This window comes from Dasypus novemcinctus, chromosome 8, assembly GCF_030445035.2.
Source record: "Dasypus novemcinctus isolate mDasNov1 chromosome 8, mDasNov1.1.hap2, whole genome shotgun sequence".
Lineage (NCBI taxonomy): Eukaryota > Metazoa > Chordata > Mammalia > Cingulata > Dasypodidae > Dasypus > Dasypus novemcinctus.
Window position 1 is genome coordinate 100,090,993 of NC_080680.1, and position 6,786 is coordinate 100,097,778.

A 6,786-nucleotide genomic window follows, 5' to 3' on the forward strand; every position below is an offset into this window, starting at 1 on the left:
ACTCCCCCCACAGCAACACTCTCTCCCATCATTATGACACATCCATTGCACCTGGTAAGTACATCTCTGGGCATCGCTGCACCCCATACTCAATGGTCCACATCATAGCCCACACTCTCCCACGTTCCATCCAGTGGGCCCTGGGGGGATCTACAATGTCCCATAGTTGTCCATGAAGCACCACCCAGGACAACTCCAAGTCCCGAAAACGCCTCCCCATCTCATCTCTTCCTCCCATTCCCTGCACCCAGCAGCCACCATGGCCACCCTTCCCACACCAATGCCACATTTTCTCTGGCTTCCACTACTTTATATGGTTACTTTAGTAACTAAAATACTCAGACCTTATGACTGTCTCAGTCATTATTACATATCCTCATAATATTAATAGTTATATGTTGAAAAAAATGATCTATTGTTTAAATATATTTGGGAAACTTTACTATATCACCATCTATGTAATTTCTAGTGCATATTATAATATTAAAGACTCTTAAAAGCCTCACAGGAATAAGATTTATAGTTCTTCATTGGGCTGAGAATTTTCCCATTTTCTCACCATGATTATTTGCTAATATAGATAATCCATTAGCATCAAGTGTGATGTCAGTTTGATTAAAAAAAAAGGGGAAATGTTACTTCATTCCATAGTCTAACCTTTATTTTTCAGACTAAAAATTTATCTTCTCTGTAGACTGTTACCCAGCCATTTCCAATATTGGTACATGTTGCCACAGCAGAACTACTGTCTCACCAGGCTCAGTGACTAGAGAAATTATTTTAATATTCACAAGAATTACCTTGTACAAAGATATCCAGGGCTGGTAATCCAAGGCAATATCATCCATATACATATATATTTAAATATATATATTTAATCACAAGCTTGTAAATACTCTGTGGTCATTCATTTTTTATCAGACTTCAGTGCAGTTGATGGCACCCTCCTGTGAAATGGCCATCTTTGAATCAAGTTATTTGTGGTGTGGTGGTTATTAGTAGCTGCTCAGATTGAGAAATGTTAATAAGAAATTTATTAGGGAACACAGCTGGAGAGAAAACAGAAAAATAGTCATGGATAATGTAAGGAAGCACGGAATACATTTCACTCCATAAAAGTGGCAAAAACTCTGATCTACATTATTTTTAAAATCACCTCTATATGTTCTAAGTCACACTTTGACATTGTATCTCAAAAAAAAAAAATGGAGCAGACATTCACTGAACAATCATTTTTGTCCTGGGTACAATACAAGAGGGAGTGGAGGAGGCAGAGATGAATATGGTGAGTTCCTTGACTTGAGTTTCTTGCACTCTAGTAAAAACAGACTGGCATGTACAAAAGTATCTATATAATCTATAAAACAAATAAAACTGAGATATGAACCACAGAAGGGGAAAAATAAATTCTTGTGGGGTGGTCGCCTGGGAATGCTTTACAGAGAAAGTGACATTCAAATTGCATTTGAAGGTGAATAGGAAATCTTCTGGCTTCTCCCCAGTGTCACTTTTGTTGACATGTCCTTTGCCCACCTTTCTAGCCTCAGTGGCCTTCTCTCTTGCTCTCTCCTCAGGACCTTTGCTTGTGTTCTTACCTCTGTCTGAAGTCCCTGCCTCCTACTTTTTCCCTGGCTGACTCTACTTACCTTTCTGTTCTCAGTTTAAATGTTACTCTTCATAGATGCCTTTCCTTATATCCCCTCTCCCAACATAAATCAGATGTACCACATTGTTCTTTCCCATGTGCTTTGACAATTCCACTTACAGCAGATATCAGACCATTTACTTCTGTTTTTGCTTACATGTTCATCTCTCTTCCACATTGCTCTGTAATCTCCATGAGATCAATAACTGGGTCAGTGTTGTATTTAAATGTCTCTTGCAGTGTCTTGCATCCACAGGGCCTCAATGATCATTTGTTAAATGAATGCATGAAAGAAAGATTGTAAATCTTGAGTTAAGACTTTTTGAAGTAAATCTGAAAGGTGTGTTTATTAGTGCCAGTTGAAATTCCCTCTCTACCCAGAGAGTGGAGGTACTCAGGTGTGGGTCAAAGGTAAAGTCATTATTAGGTAGTATACAAAAAAGCTGGAGCACTCATTAGGGACAGAAGTAGCAATTTCCTGACTCTTGATACACATTTAATTTTTGGATTTGCCCTCTTTTTTTTTTTTTCAGTCAGATGTTTTAGTTTCCTAGGCTGCTGAAGCAAACACCATGAAATGGGTTGGGTTAGACAATGGAAATTTATTTGCCCATGGTTTTGAGGCTGGGAAAATGTCCAAACCAAGGCATCATCAAGGAGATGCTTTCTCCCTGAGACTGTGGCTTCCTGGGGCTGGCTGCTGGTGAGCCATGGTTCTTAGCTTGTCACATGGCAAGGCACATGGTGAGCCTCCTGGCTCTTCCTTCTCTTTCAGGTTCTGTTTAAGCTTCTTGGTACCTGTGGTTTTCTTTCTGTCTAAACCGCATTCTCTTATAAAAGACTCCAGTAATAGGATTAAGACCCATTCTGATTGCGTGGGTCACACCTTCACTGAAGCAGACTTATCAAAATCCTACTTACAATGGGTTCACACCCTCAGGGACAGGTTAACTGTTAAGAACATGTTTTTCTGGGGTACGAAAAGTTCCAAACCATCACACCTGATCTTTTATTGAGTACCATTTTCTTTGTTTTGGAGTGATGGCTCTATCTCCTCATTGTGAGATTTCTTGTCTTTCTATGCCTATCTATGCCATTAGGATGGTAGAACTTCAAGCAACAAGATCAGTGTAGGGTCTGGGAAAAGGGATGAATAATGGACTAGAGCCTGATTTGAATTTTTTTGTAAGTCCCTTGCTCCTTTTTTTTTTTTTTTTTTTTTTAACCAACCAAAGCATCTTGCCACAAGGAACCACAGTCAAGGCACTCAGAGAAGAGGAGAGAGTCTGGACGAAGTCCTGTTGAGGTGGTAGGAGGAACTGAAATGCCCTCAATAAGCTACAGTATTTTGTCCTAGTCTTCTGTGAACCCTTCACTACCCAAGAAGCAAATAATCTAAGTTGTTTTACTTTGGTTTGGCATGCATTACTTTACATAAACAAGCCCTGTGGCTTGTTTATTTTGGCCTAATATTAAAATGATTTAGGGAAGCAGATTTGGCTTAACTGATAGAGTGTCTGCCTACCACATGGGAGGTCCAGGGTTCAAACCCAGGGCCTCCTGACCAGTGTGATGAGCTGGCCCACGCAGTGCTGATGTGTGCAAGGAGTGTTGTGCCATGCAGGGGTGTCTCCTGCATAGGGGAGCCCCACGCTCAAGGAGTGTGCCCCATAAGAAGAGCAGCCCAGTGTGAAAAAAGTGCACCCTGCCCAAGAGTGGCACCACACACACGGAGAGCTGATGTAGCAAGATGATGCAACAAAAAGAGACACAGATTCCCAGTGCCGCTGACAAGAATACAAGCAGACACAGAAGAACATGCAGTGAATGGACACAGAGAGCAGACAATTGGGGGGGGGGCAGTGCAGAGAGGGAGAGAGAAATAAAAAATAAATCTTAAAAAAAAATTTACATTCTCTGAAAAGGTTAATGGCAAAGAAACAAGCAACAAAAAAGCAAAAGGATGGCTCTTGTGAACACTAGTTCACAAAGGGAGTTGCCTATCTAATCCTTTCTTCTCCACACCACTGCCTTCTAGTCTGTCCTCAGGGTCAGAGGAACACCACTATCTTTTTCCTTTTTTTTTTTTTTGGCACTGTAGCCAGGTAACAAAGCTGACAACCTGGGAGTAGCTATTTAATTACCTTTAAGGGCAGGACTTTAGACAGAAATACCTTTCGTTTTCCTCTTAACACCTGATCTTCTCCTTTCCCAGTTCTCTTGGGAAAGCATGGAAAATGTACCAGCGTCTTTAGGATCTCTTCTACCTGGAAGACTTGTTGGAAACAACCAAGTGTAAGGAGGCAGCCAATAAGCCAGCTCTGCTGAAAGGCTGAGGCAGGAACCTGGGTTCTCCTGTTCTTTCTTCTTCTAGCCCCCTTGCTCTTCCTGAGTCCTCCCACACATTCCTACCTCTGGCCAATCTTGCTTACAATGGCAAATTTACCTTGGGAATAGAAGACCAAGGAAACCCCACTTCCCTTCATTAGTCTCTAAGAATCCTTTCCTTTAGTCCCCTTCCCTAAATTTCCTTCTGACCTTCTTGATGCCCAATCTCTGCCCCCAGAAAAATCCCCTGAGAGCAACTATTGTTCATTTTTATTTCAACTTAGAGGTACAAAGACCTCTGTGATCTTCCTCAAGAAATAGGATTATCTTGTGTCAGAGAAGCCTCTGAAATTACACACAGGGGTTTCTGTTTCTTCCTATCAATTTTCTCCTTCCTAATACTGGTCCTTGTGCAATAGAAAACCTGGTGGTCTTCAGGGGAGCCATTCCCCTGGGAACCAGTTCCTTACCCTGACATTCAGGAAGAAGGTGCACTTGTGCTATCATATCCCATTCCAGTCCTACTTACTCCTCCATAGAGACCATCCTAGAAGCCAAGGATGTTGTTTCTGTCATATGCTTCAAGACAGGAAGACAGGAAGATGTTCCAGCAGGACACAGGAAGGAATGCCCACAGTTCTTGACCTACCTTATACCAATTATTCCCATGTCGCTACCTAACTATCACTCCCAATCTGTTGGGAACCTCATGGTAAGTGGTGCAGAATTCTTCCTACTAACCTGGTGGCCTGGGTAGAAGAGGGGCCAAAATTTCTCAGTACAAGTGTCAGTGAAGGTATAGATATGAGAGTGGTATCTGTTTCTGTAAAAAGGCAGCATTCTGGCCTCATAGTCTAGGAATATGCCCACCCACTTGAGTTTCATCTTGATGAGCAAAGGGGTAAAATGACTGGTGGTGGCCGCATATTTGTTCCCATTCCACAGTCGCTCCCTCCAGTAGCCAGTCTCAGGGATGGGGTCAGTTCACCCATTTGGTTCACAGAGTCCTGGCCCACACCCACTGCTCAGTGGGTCTTGTCACCCACCTCCACCTCCTGGGAGTATCAACCTGAGGTGAAACCCTCAGTAGCGGGGACACAAGGGTAAATGGTGAAATGCCCTGGTGTGTCAGGGAGAGCTCAGTCTTGTCTCTGCAAACTTGTCACTCTTACGATATTCTGACAGGACTAGGATAGGATGAGCTGTCTCAGGGTCCAGGGTCATGTCTGCTGGTGAAAGAAGACAGAATGGGGAGCAGTTAGATGTTTAAGGACTTTTCTTAGAGCAAGGAACTGTCGGGGAAAATTGCTGAAGTACTTCTCCGGAGCTCTATGGATACTAAAGTCACTTCCATGGTCTTCACCATCTCACATTTTTCCAGGGGACTTCTGACATCCTTAAACATCTCAAAGCCTGATTGTAAGCACTTGCCCTGTACCTTGGCAGCCAAATGGGCCAGATCGTGGTGCTTGTCCCCGAGGTGAGCAACGTTTTCTAGGAGTTGCTGCGGAATGCCCTGTTCCTCTTCCTCCAGTTGTGAGAGCAACACCTGCTGCTTTTCATCATCCATCTGTGAAGCTCCTCAAATTCCTTTAAGAGCTGCTGTTGGCAACTTTCCACTAGTCTCTTGAGCTCACCAGGCTTCTTCTTCTCAGAGGCCTTGCAGAGGGTGAGCTCTTGAAGCTTCTCTTCCAGGGGCTCCAGGCACTTCTGCAGCTCTTGCTTGTTCTCCTGTGTGGCATCACCCAGTGGCTCTACGGGGTGGGAACAATGGGTGTGGGAAATTGTACATATCAAACACACAGCCTCCTGGTCCACATAGTAGAAGAGGCTCAGGGCCTCATGGTGCTGGGGACAGAGGCTCTTAGGCCAGATTTTTCACTTGACCGCCTGGAGCTGCTTGGCAAATTCAACCACACTGCTTCATTGCCGATTAGGCTGGTGGTTGCAGTAGCGGGGTGTCTTTGGACACACAGTACAAGGGAAGTTCCCCTCTAGGTCTTTCCACCAATGGGTGAGGCAAGTTTTGCAGAAATTGTGCCCACACTTGATGACAGGCTCCTTCAGGTACTTGAGGCACACAGCAGCTTGCCGCCACCTTTAAGTTCTCGAGAGCCACAGCTGTAGAGGCCGCAGAGGCCCCAGGCTCTAACAATCTTGTCTCTGCCATTATTTAACATAAGTGGAAACCTCACGGCGCTGAGTGGCTCCTGCCAAGTGGCCATCAAGTGCCTGTGGGTGGTCACGGCAAAGCCTAGTGGGTCCCATGGAGGAAGGAGAAGTCGTGGGTCTCGAGGTGAGAACCAGAGGGAAGAGTCAAAGGTGAGAAGGGGCCTGGAGAGCCCAGTAGCAGAGATGCCCACGTGCAGGTGACTCGAGGAGTCCTCTGGGGAAAGAGAGCAGTGCATGCGCATGGTTGAGCGCTGCTGCCCACGCAGGCAGTTGGGGGCTGCGCAAGGGCAGGTTGAGGACTTGCAGCCCTTCTTTCCTTCTCTTCAGGCAAGTCCAGAGAGAGCCTGCTTTGAGTTTATGTTTCAGGCCCAAGGTAGTCTAGAAACCATCATACTTTGCATGAAGTCAAGCACAGCTCACCAGGACTAGGAGTTAACATAGGGACTGGGAGCAGATTCTTAGAAGGATATCATGGCTGACAGGCATGGAACTCTAACCAGGTGTTAGACACTGCTAAGCAGCTTATACCCAGTTTATCATTTCATTTTCACAACAACACCCTGTGAGGTAGCTTCTATTATTATTCCCATTTCACCAAAGAAAAGTGACACTATTGCTCCCTGCAGCCTAAGCACTTAGCC

The 6,786-nt window shown here is 44.5% G+C and overlaps 1 pseudogene; it reads right to left on the reverse strand.

The window, feature by feature from the left end:
* Positions 1 to 4,657: 4,657 nt before the first annotated feature.
* On the reverse strand, positions 4,658 to 6,143 carry LOC101439104 (E3 ubiquitin-protein ligase TRIM39 pseudogene; annotated as a pseudogene).
* Between the last annotated feature and the right edge of the window lie 643 nt (positions 6,144 to 6,786).